At 42.2% G+C, this 13,852-nt stretch overlaps 4 non-coding genes across 4 annotated transcripts; all 4 read left to right on the top strand.

Moving 5' to 3' along the window:
- Window positions 1–5,816: 5,816 nt before the first annotated feature.
- LOC134993452 (U1 spliceosomal RNA) lies at window positions 5,817–5,980 on the top strand. The gene has a single exon (XR_010197246.1). It is a non-coding gene; the product is annotated as a U1 spliceosomal RNA (small nuclear RNA).
- Window positions 5,981–6,132: 152 nt separating this feature from the next.
- On the top strand, window positions 6,133–6,295 carry LOC134993431 (U1 spliceosomal RNA). Its single transcript, XR_010197230.1, has one exon. It is a non-coding gene; the product is annotated as a U1 spliceosomal RNA (small nuclear RNA).
- Window positions 6,296–6,969: 674 nt separating this feature from the next.
- On the top strand, window positions 6,970–7,133 carry LOC134993457 (U1 spliceosomal RNA). The gene has a single exon (XR_010197252.1). It is a non-coding gene; the product is annotated as a U1 spliceosomal RNA (small nuclear RNA).
- Window positions 7,134–7,283: 150 nt separating this feature from the next.
- Window positions 7,284–7,447, top strand: LOC134993476 (U1 spliceosomal RNA). The gene has a single exon (XR_010197269.1). It is a non-coding gene; the product is annotated as a U1 spliceosomal RNA (small nuclear RNA).
- Window positions 7,448–13,852: the final 6,405 nt, after the last annotated feature.

Below are 13,852 nucleotides of genomic sequence, written 5' to 3'. Positions count from 1 at the left end.
GGTTTTGTGAATCCCTCACCCTCTTACACTCCACACCCATAGCCTTATTAACTGTTGTATTATTGTATAGTTTAAATGTATAGTGCAGTTCATGATTTATAGTGTAGACTGGCCTGTGCTGTAGTTCTTGAACTGTACTATACCGTCAGCATTTGTATTGTGTTTTGGCTGTGCTGCAACACTGTATTTATGTGTGCAATGTTTATGTATGTTTTTTTTTATGTCAATAAAGACTGCTTTTTCAAGCCAATATCTGAAAACAATCAATGTTTATCTTTGATGGCAATAAAAGTGGTATGATATTTGATGCTTTTGAAATCCAATATCTGATATGTCCCCTATCTGGGAACCATATATTAAATGGCTTTTCAGAAAAGGGAGATGGGAGAAGAGCTTTCAGTACTTGTAGGACCGATGCACATAAAGAAGCAAAAAAACATACATAAACATTACACACATAAGTACCGCGTTGCGGCACAGCCAAAACACAATAGAAATGCTGATGGTATAGTACAGTTCAAGAACTACAGCACAGGCCAGCCTACACTATAAATCATGAACTGCACTATACATTTAAACTGTACAATAATACAACAGTTAATAAGGCTATGGGTGTGGAGTGTAAGAGGGTGAGGGAATCACAAGCCCGAAGCTTTATTGAAAGACTGACACATATAAGGGGAGGATTAATAAATAGAAAGACATCCTTTACTATAGAATGTAGTCCAATCCGGTCTTTCAACTCTTCCACAATTGAAAAACGGATAGTGTTCCCAAGCCTTCCATCCTGGAATATCTTTGGTCTTTCGCCAATGAAGAAAGCAATCCCTCCCTCCAGCAGACCCTTCAACCACAATACAAGATCACAGCCAAAAGGCCGAGAAGCAACTACACTTGAGCTTAACAAAAATGGCTAAAACTTAGTGGAGGAAAGTGCAGTGCACCAAAACATAAGCTGACACAATCATGGAGAATGCGCCAGCATATATGCTCTTCTATCTATATTTTGCAAACATGCTCTTGTCCCCTCCAGCTGCTCTATGTAGATTTAACGTCTGGCAAGGTGCATAACCCACTGACAAGCAGGCACACTCCTGCATGAGTTTTCACTCTCACTAGCTGGATGATACACATTCATTTGCATGTGCTCCACCTCCGACACACCACCCACCCAACCACCCAGTCACCAGAGCCACCCACAAACCAACTGGCTCCGTGATTTAATTTGCACAGTGTAGTCATCCAGGCAGCATGTCCTTCTCAATGGAAGGATCTCTGGTTCCATGGAATCTTCCGCATTGGAATGCTGCGGAACAAAAAGGATTTAAATATTCAGCTTGCTAGCATTCAATGTACCTGCGGCTTGGCTCTAGCACATGGGTCTTCATCCTGTGGCCCTCCAGCTGCTGTGAAACTACACATCCCAGCATGCCCTGCCACAGTTTTGCTATAAGGTATGCTAAAACTGAGGCAGGGCATGCTGGGATGTGTAGTTCCACAGCAGCTGGAGGGTCGCAGGTTGAAGACCCATGTTTTAGCATGCCTGTTCTATGATGCATGTTCCGTGATGTCACAATCAGCTTGGAATGGGGTGTCTAGCAGGCATTTGCTGACAGCCACTTGAGGGAGACACACATCAGGAGATGCAGCATATCGGAGGTCTTCGATGCCTTTCCAGCAAATGCACACCACCTGCTGCTGGTCTGGACACAAAACAATGCCCACAATCGAAGTCCCAAAATGCCCAACTACAGGATTCATGTAAGTAGTGAATTTAGGAATGAATTTAGAAGTAGGAAATTAAGTTAGTTCACAAGTACATTCAAATTCAGATCTAAAGTCTAGGTAGGCCTCACGTCCTGGCAGCCGCCAGCATTTAAAAATGCCTTGATTAGAGGTACGGAATTAAATGTAGATAAGAAGTAGACACAAAATAAGACTCCGCAGAGCAGTTATCAGGTGTTTTTATCAATTGTTGCATTTAAAAAATCAAGCAATTAGGGAACACAATGTTGCAACAATGTAACCCTATTTGCAAAATAGTACTAAATAAGTTTGTCGATGTAAGACATTTGCAAAGGCGCATCCAAAACACGCTGGAAAATGCTACTGAATCTGTTTTTGGAGGCTAGAATAGGAAATGTGCATCGGTCCTACAAGTACTGAAAGCTCTTCTCCCATCTCCCTTTTCTGAAAAGCCATTTAATATATGGTTCCCAGATAGGGGACATATCAGATATTGCCTTTCAAAAGCAGCAAATATCATACCACTTCTATTGCCATCAAAGATAAACATTGATTGTTTTCAGATATTGGATTGAAAAAGCAGTCTTTATTGACATAAAGAAGCAAAAAAACATACATAAACATTACACACATAAGTACTGTGTTGCAGCACAGCCAAAACACAATACAAATGCTGTCGGTATAGTACAGTTCAAGAACTACAGCACAGGTCAGCCTACACTATAAATCATGAACTGCACTATACATTTAAACAATACAATAGTTAATAAGGCTATGGGTGTGGAGTGTAAGAGGGTGACGGAATCACAAGCCCAAAGCTTTATTGAAAGACAGACACATATAAAGGGAGGATTAATAAATACAAAGATACCCTTTACTATAGAATGTAGTCCAATCCGGTCTTTCAACTCTTCCACAACTGAAAAACGGATAGTGTTCCCAAGCCTTCCATCCTGGAATATCTTCAGTCTCTCGCCAATGAAGAAAACAATCCCTCCAGCAGACTCTTCAACCACAATACAATATCACAGCCAAAAGAGCGAGAAGCAACTACACTTGCGTTTAAACAAAATGGCTAAAACTTAGTGAAAGTGCAGTGCACCAAAACATAAGCTGACACAATCATGGAGAATGCGCCAGCATATATGCTCTTCTGTCTATATTTTCCAAACCTGCTCTTGTCCCCTCCAGTTGCTCCATGTAGATTTGACGTCTGGCAAGGTGCATAACTCACTGACAAGCAGGCACACTCCTGCATGAGTTTTCTCTCTCACTAGCTGGATGATACACATTCATTTGCATGTGCTCCACCTCCGACACACCGCCCACCCAACCACCCAGTCACCAGAGCCACCCACAAGCCAACTGGCTCCGTGATTTAATTTGCACAGTGCAGTCATCCAGGCAGCATGTCCTTCTCAATGGAATAATCTCTGGTTCCATGGAATCTTCCGCATTGGAATGCTGCGGAACAAAAAGGATTTAAACATTCAGCTTGCTAGCATTCAATGTACCTGCGGTTTGGTTCTAGCACATGGGTCTTCATCCTGTTGCCCTCCAGCTGCTGTGAAACTACACATCCCAGCATGCCCTGCTACAGTTTTGCTTTTAAGGTATGCTAAAACTGAGGCAGGGCATGCTGGGATATGTAGTTCCACAGCAGCTGGAGGGTCGCAGGTTTGAAGACCCATGTTCTAGCATGCCTGTTCTATGATGCATGTTCCGTGATGTCACAATCAGCTTGGAATGGGGTGTCTAGCATGCATTTGCTGACAGCCACTTGAGGCAGACACACATCAGGAGATGCAGCATATCGGAGGTCTTCGATGCCTTTCCAGCAAATGCACACCACCAGCTGCTGGTCTGGACACAAAACAATGCCCACAATTGAAGGCTCAAAATGCCCAACTACAGGATTAATGTAAGTAGTGAATTTAGGAATGAATTTAGAAGTAGGAAATTAAGTTAGTTCACAAGTACATTCAAATTCAGATCTAAAGACTAGGTAGGCCTCACGTCCTGGCAGCACCCAGCATTTAAAAATGCCTTGATTATAGGTAGGGAATTAAATGTAGATAAGAAGTAGACACAAAAGAAGACTCCACAGAGCAATTATCAGGTGTCTTTATCAATTTTTGCATTTAAAAAATCAAGCAATTAGGGAACACAATGTTGCGACAATGTAACCCTATTTGCAAAATAGTACTAAATAAGTTTGTCGATGTAAGACATTTGCAAAGGCGCAAACAAAACACGCTGGAAAATGCAACTGAATCTGTTTTTGGAGGTTAGAATAGATGCAGGATCAAGTAGCTCAATGGGTAGGGTGTTTGATTAGAATTTAACAGGTTATAGGTTTGAATCCTGGGTATGATAGTTTGAGGTGTTATTTAATAAAGTATGTTTATATATTAGTCACACATGGCTTACTTGTACAAATGGCATGTCACCAGTTAGTGCTGACTGCTGATATGCCATTTACACAAACATGCCATGTGTGACTGTATATGCATTTAAGGAGGGCACCCCTGCAAAACCACAAACCATTGAGTGTCAAGTATACTAGATATATCTTCATATCTCATGTGCTTTCTCTGAGACCAATCTTGTTATGCCCCTTCCCCACAAGGCATGCGCCTTTTGTCCATATTGCAAAAATGGGGGGGAGGGCATATAATTCTCTGTCACAGGGCACCAAAAAGTCTAGTTATGGCTCTGGTATGCATTATGTAATCTGGCAGACCATCTCTCCAACACTGGCTGGTTGGAATAGAAATCCGGTTATCTATGTGAGCAAATGACCATCAACGATTTACTCTCAAACACTAAAAAATGGACAAAAATGGTCCCCTAAACAAATTGGTTAAATTTTGGGTTTAACCAATTTGTGTAATGACCATTTTTGACCACTTTTCTAGTGTTTGGGAGCAAATGGTTAATTGACATTTGCTCCTATACATTACCAGATTTTCATTCCATCCATCCAGACTGGATAGATAGCCTGACAGATAATTGTGTAGTGTACGCCCAGGATAACTGTTAGTCATGCTTTATTTTATGGCGGCACATAAATGGGTGGACAGATCCAGGGCAAGCACTGCCCACTCATGCATAGTTGTCAACTGATGTGAAGTTCCAGGGGGCAATCTCAGTTATAAAGAGAAGTATCTGGAAATTGTCCCTAGTTAAAAAAAAAAAATTTTTTTTTATCAACTCCATTTATTTAGTATGATATCCCAGGTGATAGGATGCCGGCAGTCAGAACAACATACTTTATTAAATAACACATCTCAAACTACCATACCCAGGATTCAAACCTATAACCTGTTGAATTCTAATCAAACACCCTACCTATTGAGCTATTTGATCCTGCATAAAAATTGTGAACATTATATGAAGCTATTGGTACTTTGCAAAAAAAAAGAATCAGCATTACAACGCAGCAGATCCATGCAGTTTGCAGCCACACACTACATGTATCTGCTCAGCCACAATGCTGATTATTTCTTCACAAAGTACAAGGTGAGCTCCAAACAGAATTCTCTAGCTTAGAATTATACCTTTCTTTGCCAAACCTAGAAGTCGGGCCCCCCACCCTGGGATCCCCCAGAGGGAGGCCTGCACCGTCATGCGGCAGGCTTGTCCGTTTTGGAAGCAGGCTGATGGGCAGCCCAGGATTGCTTCAGTCTGGGCTTGGCAGGTCTGGAAACATGAGCTTGCTTTGGGTATGCCTGACCTTGGGTACGCTTTACCTGGAGGATGAAAGGGCCAAGAAAAGTACTTTTAGCCTTCTGCGTGGTAGGAGTCATACTAGGTAGGCAAGCTGTTTTAGCAGTAGCCAGATCAGCTACAATCTTATTGAGGTCTTCTCCAAAAGGAGATTCAACTGAGGCAGCACAAGGGAACTCTCATCTGGGGACAACAACTGCAGGGAGAACACATATTTTCAGATGAACATGGTAGGGCAGAAGGCTGCCTAATACTGAAGCACCCCCAAACAACAAATCAAATGCAACTTACTTGACAGAGATGTGCCTGAGCAACGGCCCTCCCCAGCCCTATCCCAAATCATACTTATTTTGCATAGGAGATACCATGGTCATGAAGATTGTTCTCCCAGGGTTAGGTTCATTCATTGCATTCTGGGTATGCTGACCCCTGTGATTTCCCCAAATGTGGGAAACTCGACTGCATTATTTGTGGTAGTGGGGGACTGTGTTTGTGCTTTCCTCTGGTCAGCTCTGGTAAAATTCAGATTTCTTTGTCTCAGATCTTCCTCTAGCCTTGTTCTTCTTTCGAGAGTTCCCTTGTGCTGCCTCAGTTGGATCTCCTTCACTTGACAGGGGGGTGCCCGAGCAGCGACCCTCCCCAGCTCTAGCCCAACTCCTACTTACCTGCCAGGTGAGATACTATGATCATGAAGTTGCTTCTCCCAGGGCAAGGCTCACCCATTGCACTCTGGGTGTGCTGCCCCTGCGATTTCCCCAAATGTGGGAAACTTGACTGCATAATTTGAGTTTTCCCTGGTCGGCTCTCATGTAATTCAGATCTCTTTGTCTCAGGTCTCTCTCCAGCCTAGTTTGCTGTCTGGTTCCACTTCTTTTTTCTTGAGCCCCTCCCTTCTATACCCTTGTGCACTATCCTGACTTCTCCTCCCGTCTGCTTACTTTGTGCCTCCCAATGCACAATGCAAACTACGGGTAGTGCTGCAGGGCCCACACCCTTTTACTTGCTTTACAGAGCAGCTCTGGAGCTGTTACAGTGCCCAGCTGCTGCAAGAAATCAGCTTGAATGCTTCAGGGGCTGGGGAATGGCCAACATGAGCCCCACACCGAAGGAGGGTGGGGGTGCTTAATGCGAACTAGGGGTCATCCAAGCACCACAAAAGGCCTCCATGCCCTGCACGCTCCTTTTCTCTTTTCATATGCAGACGAGGGTTGAAGCCAACTTTGACCCACTGCTTGGATGACATCACCATATTCAAATCCATCTGCTGCAGGCCATCCCCCAGGAATGCTTGCACTAGTTGTTGCATTTGGTTTGTTGTTTGGGGGTGCTTCAGTATTAGGCAGCCTTCTGCCACCCCATGTTCATCTGAAAATATGTGTTCTCCCTGCAGTTGTTGTCCCCAGATGAGAGTTCCCTTGTGCTGCCTCAGTTGAATCTCCTTTACTTGACAGAGATGTGCCTGAGCAGCGGCCCTCCCCAGCCCTATCCCAAATCATACTTATTTTGCATAGGAGATACTATTGTCATGAAGATTGTTTTCCCAGGGTGAGGTTCATTCATTGCATTCTGGGTATGCTGACCCCTGTGATTTCCCCAAATGTGGGAAACTCGACTGCATTATTTGTGGTAGTGGTGGACTGTGTTTGTGCTTTCCTCTGGTCAGCTCTGGTAAAGTCAGATTTCTTTGTCTCAGATCTTCCTCTAGCCTTGTTCTTCTTTTGAGAGTTCCCTTGTGCTGCCTCAGTTGGATCTCCTTCACTTGAAAGGTAGTGCCCGAGCAGCGACCCTCCCCAGCTCTAGCCCAACTCCTACTAACCTGCCAGGTGAGATACTATGATCATGAAGGTGCTTCTCCCAGGGCAAGGCTCACCCATTGCACTCTGGGTGTGCTGCCCCTTGCGATTTCCCCAAATGTGGGAAACTTGACTGCATAATTTGTGTTTCCCCTGGACGGCTCTCGTATAATTCAGATCTCTTTGTCTCAGGTCTCTCTCCAGCCTAGTATGCTGTCTGTTTCCACTTCTCTTTTCTTGAGCCCCTCCCTTCTATAACCTTGTGCACTATCCTGACTTCTCCTCCCGTCTGCTTACTTTGTGCCTTCCAATGCACAATGCAAACTACAGGTAGTGCTGCAGGGCCCACACCCTTTTACTTGCCTTACAGAGCAGCTCTGGAGCTGTTACAGTACCTAGCTGCTGCAAGAAATCAGCTTGAATGCTTCAGGGGCTGGGGCATGGCCAACATGAGCCCCACACCGAAGGAGGGTGGGGGTGTTTAATGCGAACTAGGGGTCATCCAAGCGTCGCAAAAGGCCGCCATGCCCTGCATATCCCTTTTCTCTTTTCATAAGCAGACGAGGGTTGAAGCCAACTTTGACCCACTGCTTGGATGACATCACTTGCTGCCTTTCCAATGAAGCAAGTTTAATTTAGTAATAGGTGAAAAACCATCCCTACAAAGGTGTTAATCAGATACTTGGCTTTGTGGACACTTTTCAGAGAACAAATTAGTTAGCATAAAAATAAAGCCAGAAAATGAAGAGCTGTTTAATCACTCAATTGGATTTTTCTGCAAGCGTATTTCTTTTTCTCTGCAACCCACTGCTAAGTTGTGCTTCCTAGCTGTTCTTTTATAAAATCACTTAATCAAATCTAACTCTGATTACATCAGAGTAGGCCAGGTACCCTACACCATAAGAGGGGGTTTGAAATTTTGACTTGTCTACTTAAAGATCACCAAAATCTGATGACATGGTCAATAACATCCCTGGGTGGGATTGAACCACCAACCCTTTGGTTAATAACCAAACACACTAACCGATTGCACCACCGAGACACTTTGCAAAAGTACATACTGACAAAGGCTAATAAGCATTCATCTAGAACGTTTCCTAGAAAACTTTAAAAAGTCAATAATCTGGAGAGTTTTTGTAAGATGTTTCTTCCATCAACCAATGAAGAAACGCATTGGTACTTTCCCATGATGAGTGAGTGCTTCAGGATCTCTTGCACTTACATGTGCAGCAGAGTACTGCAATGGAAGCATGCTGGGCCCCTTAACCCAGAGGTAGGCAGATTGAAACTATCCTCTGCTATATGCATTTTTTTTTTGTTAATTAAAGTAATCCAAAACTGGGATTGATATTTTTGCTCTTTTATTTTTACTTAAAGTACAATAACTTTTACCATTTTAATTTGTTTTAATAGTATATTGACAGTATTGTTTTCTTTCAAAAATCCACTTAATTTTCTTTACCCGATTATTAAAATGGTAATTGACAAAAACAAACTACATTGTCACCAGAAGAGCAATACAAAATGTACAAGTGATATATTAAAATCATCTTTCCAGCTTGAATTTCAATGATGCATTGGGGCAACGATTTTGTGAGAAACATCTTACCATTAAATAAAGATTTTCTTAATTCCTTACCTGTGTGCTAATTAGATATCACCTTGTTTTCACATTAAACAGACTTCCACATGAGAAAGCACAAAGGATGCAGTGGCGTTAATGTTTCCTGGTGTCAACCTGTATTATTTCAGTAGATATTGAAATGAGGATGCATCTTGCTGCCTTTCCAATGAAGCAAGTTTAATTTAGTAATAGGTTAAAAACCATCCCTACAAAGGTGTTAATCAGAAACTTGGCTTTGTGGACACTTTTCAGAGAACAAATTTGTTAGCATAAAAATAAAGCCAGAAAATGAAGAGCAGTTTAATCACTCAATTGGATTTTTTTGCCAGCATATTTCTTTTTCTCTGCAACCCACTGCTAAATTGTGCTTCCTAGCTGTTGTTATAAAATCACTGAATCAAATCTAACTCTGATTACATCAGAGAAGGCCAGGTACCCTACACCATAAGAGGGGGTTTGAAATTTTGACTTGTCTACATAAAGATCACCAAAATCTGATAACAAGGTCAATTACGTCCCTGGGTGGGATTGAACCACCAACCTTTTGGTTAATAGCCTTACACAGTAACTGATTGCGCCACAGCAACACTTTGTAAAAGTCCATACTGACAAAGGCTAATAAGCATTCATCTAGAACGATTCCTAGAAACATTTTAAAAAGTCAATAATGTGGAGAGTTTTTGTAAGATGTTTCTTCCATCAACCAATGAAGAAACACATTGGTACTTTCCCATGATGAGTGAGTGCTTCAGGATCTCTTGCACTTACATGTGCAGCAGAGTACTGTAATGGAAGCATGCTGGGTCCATAACCCAGAGGTAGGCAGATTGAAACTATCCTTTGCTATATGCATTTTTTTTTTGTTCATTAAAGTAATCCAAAACTGGGATTGATATTTTAGCTTTTATTTTTACTTAAAGTACAATAACTTTTACCATTTTAATTTGTTTTAGTGCAAATGGCATATCAGCAGTCAGCACTAACTGGTGACATGCCATTTGTACAAGTAAGCAATGTGTGACTAATATATAAACATGCTTTATTAAATAACATCTCAAACTATCATACCCAGGATTCAAACCTATAACCTGTTGAATTCTAATCAAACACCCTACCCATGGAGCTACTTGATCCTGCATCTTTTCTAACCTCCAAAAACAGATTCAGTTGCATTTTCCAGCGTGTTTTGTTTGCGCCTTTGCAAATGTCTTACATCGACAAACTTATTTAGTACTATTTTGCAAATAGGGTTACATTGTCGCAACATTGTGTTCCCTAATTGCTTGATTTTTTAAATGCAACAATTGATAAAGACACCTGATAATTGCTCTGTGGAGTCTTATTTTGTGTTTTGTGTTTAGTCTTTAGATCTGAATTTGAATGTACTTGTGAACTAACTTAATTTCCTACTTCTAAATTCATTCCTAAATTCACTACTTACATGAATCCTGTAGTTGGGCATTTTGGGACTTCGATTGTGGGCATTGTTTTGTGTCCAGACCAGCAGCAGGTGGTGTGCATTTGCTGGAAAGGCATCGAAGACCTCCGATATGCTGCATCTCCTGATGTGTGTCTCCCTCAAGTGGCTGTCAGCAAATGCCTGCTAGACACCCCATTCCAAGCTGATTGTGACATCATGGAACATGCATCATAGAACAGGCATGCTAAAACATTGGTCTTCAACCTGCGACCCTCCAGCTGCTGTGGAACTACACATCCCAGCATGCCCTGCCTCAGTTTTAGCATACCTTAATAGCAAAACTGTGGCAGGGCATGCTGGGATGTGTAGTTTCACAGCAGCTGGAGGGCCACAGGATGAAGACCCATGTGCTAGAGCCAAGCCGCAGGTACATTGAATGCTAGCAAGCTGAATATTTAAATCCTTTTTGTTCCGCAGCATTCCAATGCGGAAGATTCCATGGAACCAGAGATCCTTCCATTGAGAAGGACATGCTGCCTGGATGACTACACTGTGCAAATTAAATCACGGAGCCAGTTGGCTTGTGGGTGGCTCTGGTGACTGGGTGGTTGGGTGGGTGGTGTGTCGGAAGTGGAGCGCATGCAAATGATTGTGTATCATCCAGCTAGTGAGAGAGAAAACTCATGCAGGAGTGTGCCTGCTTTTCAGTGGGTTATGCACCTTGCCAGACGTTAAATCTACATAGAGCAGCTGGAGGGGACAAGAGCAGGTTTGCAAAATATAGATAGAAGAGCATATATGCTGGCGCATTCTCCATGATTGTGTCAGCTTATGTTTTGGTGCACTGCACTTTCCTCCACTAAGTTTTAGCCATTTTTGTTAAGCTCAAGTGTAGTTGCTTCTCGGCCTTTTGGCTGTGATCTTGTATCGTGGTTGAAGGGTCTGCTGGAGGGAGGGATTGTTTTCTTCATTGGCGAAAAACCAAAGATATTCCAGGATGGAAGGCTTGGGAACACTATCTGTTTTTCAGTTGTGGAAGAGCACAGAGGTCGGATTGGACTACATTCTATAGTAAAGGATATCTTTCTATTTATTGACCCTCCCCTTATATGTGTCTGTGTTACAATAAAGCTTCGGTTTTGTGAATCCCTCACCCTCTTACACTCCACACCCATAGCCTTATTAACTGTTGTATTATTGTATAGTTTAAATGTATAGTGCAGTTCATGATTTATAGTGTAGACTGGCCTGTGCTGTAGTTCTTGAACTGTACTATACCGTCAGCATTTGTATTGTGTTTTGGCTGTGCTGCAACACTGTATTTATGTGTGCAATGTTTATGTATGTTTTTTTTTATGTCAATAAAGACTGCTTTTTCAAGCCAATATCTGAAAACAATCAATGTTTATCTTTGATGGCAATAAAAGTGGTATGATATTTGATGCTTTTGAAATCCAATATCTGATATGTCCCCTATCTGGGAACCATATATTAAATGGCTTTTCAGAAAAGGGAGATGGGAGAAGAGCTTTCAGTACTTGTAGGACCGATGCACATAAAGAAGCAAAAAAACATACATAAACATTACACACATAAGTACCGCGTTGCGGCACAGCCAAAACACAATAGAAATGCTGATGGTATAGTACAGTTCAAGAACTACAGCACAGGCCAGCCTACACTATAAATCATGAACTGCACTATACATTTAAACTGTACAATAATACAACAGTTAATAAGGCTATGGGTGTGGAGTGTAAGAGGGTGAGGGAATCACAAGCCCGAAGCTTTATTGAAAGACTGACACATATAAAGGGAGGATTAATAAATAGAAAGACATCCTTTACTATAGAATGTAGTCCAATCCGGTCTTTCAACTCTTCCACAATTGAAAAACGGATAGTGTTCCCAAGCCTTCCATCCTGGAATATCTTTGGTCTTTCGCCAATGAAGAAAGCAATCCCTCCCTCCAGCAGACCCTTCAACCACAATACAAGATCACAGCCAAAAGGCCGAGAAGCAACTACACTTGAGCTTAACAAAAATGGCTAAAACTTAGTGGAGGAAAGTGCAGTGCACCAAAACATAAGCTGACACAATCATGGAGAATGCGCCAGCATATATGCTCTTCTATCTATATTTTGCAAACATGCTCTTGTCCCCTCCAGCTGCTCTATGTAGATTTAACGTCTGGCAAGGTGCATAACCCACTGACAAGCAGGCACACTCCTGCATGAGTTTTCACTCTCACTAGCTGGATGATACACAATCATTTGCATGTGCTCCACCTCCGACACACCACCCACCCAACCACCCAGTCACCAGAGCCACCCACAAACCAACTGGCTCCGTGATTTAATTTGCACAGTGTAGTCATCCAGGCAGCATGTCCTTCTCAATGGAAGGATCTCTGGTTCCATGGAATCTTCCGCATTGGAATGCTGCGGAACAAAAAGGATTTAAATATTCAGCTTGCTAGCATTCAATGTACCTGCGGCTTGGCTCTAGCACATGGGTCTTCATCCTGTGGCCCTCCAGCTGCTGTGAAACTACACATCCCAGCACGCCCTGCCACAGTTTTGCTATAAGGTATGCTAAAACTGAGGCAGGGCATGCTGGGATGTGTAATTCTACAGCAGCTGGAGGGTCGCAGGTTGAAGACCCATGTTTTAGCATGCCTGTTCTATGATGCATGTTCCGTGATGTCACAATCAGCTTGGAATGGGGTGTCTAGCTGGCATTTGCTGACAGCCACTTGAGGGAGACACACATCAGGAGATGCAGCATATCGGAGGTCTTCGATGCCTTTCCAGCAAATGCACACCACCTGCTGCTGGTCTGGACACAAAACAATGCCCACAATCGAAGTCCCAAAATGCCCAACTACAGGATTCATGTAAGTAGTGAATTTAGGAATGAATTTAGAAGTAGGAAATTAAGTTAGTTCACAAGTACATTCAAATTCAGATCTAAAGTCTAGGTAGGCCTCACGTCCTGGCAGCCGCCAGCATTTAAAAATGCCTTGATTAGAGGTACGGAATTAAATGTAGATAAGAAGTAGACACAAAATAAGACTCCGCAGAGCAGTTATCAGGTGTTTTTATCAATTGTTGCATTTAAAAAATCAAGCAATTAGGGAACACAATGTTGCAACAATGTAACCCTATTTGCAAAATAGTACTAAATAAGTTTGTCGATGTAAGACATTTGCAAAGGCGCATCCAAAACACGCTGGAAAATGCAACTGAATCTGTTTTTGGAGGCTAGAATAGGAAATGTGCATCGGTCCTACAAGTACTGAAAGCTCTTCTCCCATCTCCCTTTTCTGAAAAGCCATTTAATATATGGTTCCCAGATAGGGGACATATCAGATATTGCCTTTCAAAAGCAGCAAATATCATACCACTTCTATTGCCATCAAAGATAAACATTGATTGTTTTCAGATATTGGATTGAAAAAGCAGTCTTTATTGACATAAAGAAGCAAAAAAACATATATAAACATTACACACATAAGTACTGTGTTGCAGCACAGCCAAA

This window comes from Pseudophryne corroboree, unplaced genomic scaffold (assembly GCF_028390025.1).
Source record: "Pseudophryne corroboree isolate aPseCor3 unplaced genomic scaffold, aPseCor3.hap2 scaffold_1279, whole genome shotgun sequence".
NCBI classification, from domain to species: domain Eukaryota; kingdom Metazoa; phylum Chordata; class Amphibia; order Anura; family Myobatrachidae; genus Pseudophryne; species Pseudophryne corroboree.
The sequence above is the reverse complement of the archived record's forward strand: the minus strand, read 5'-3'. Positions and strand labels throughout refer to the sequence as shown.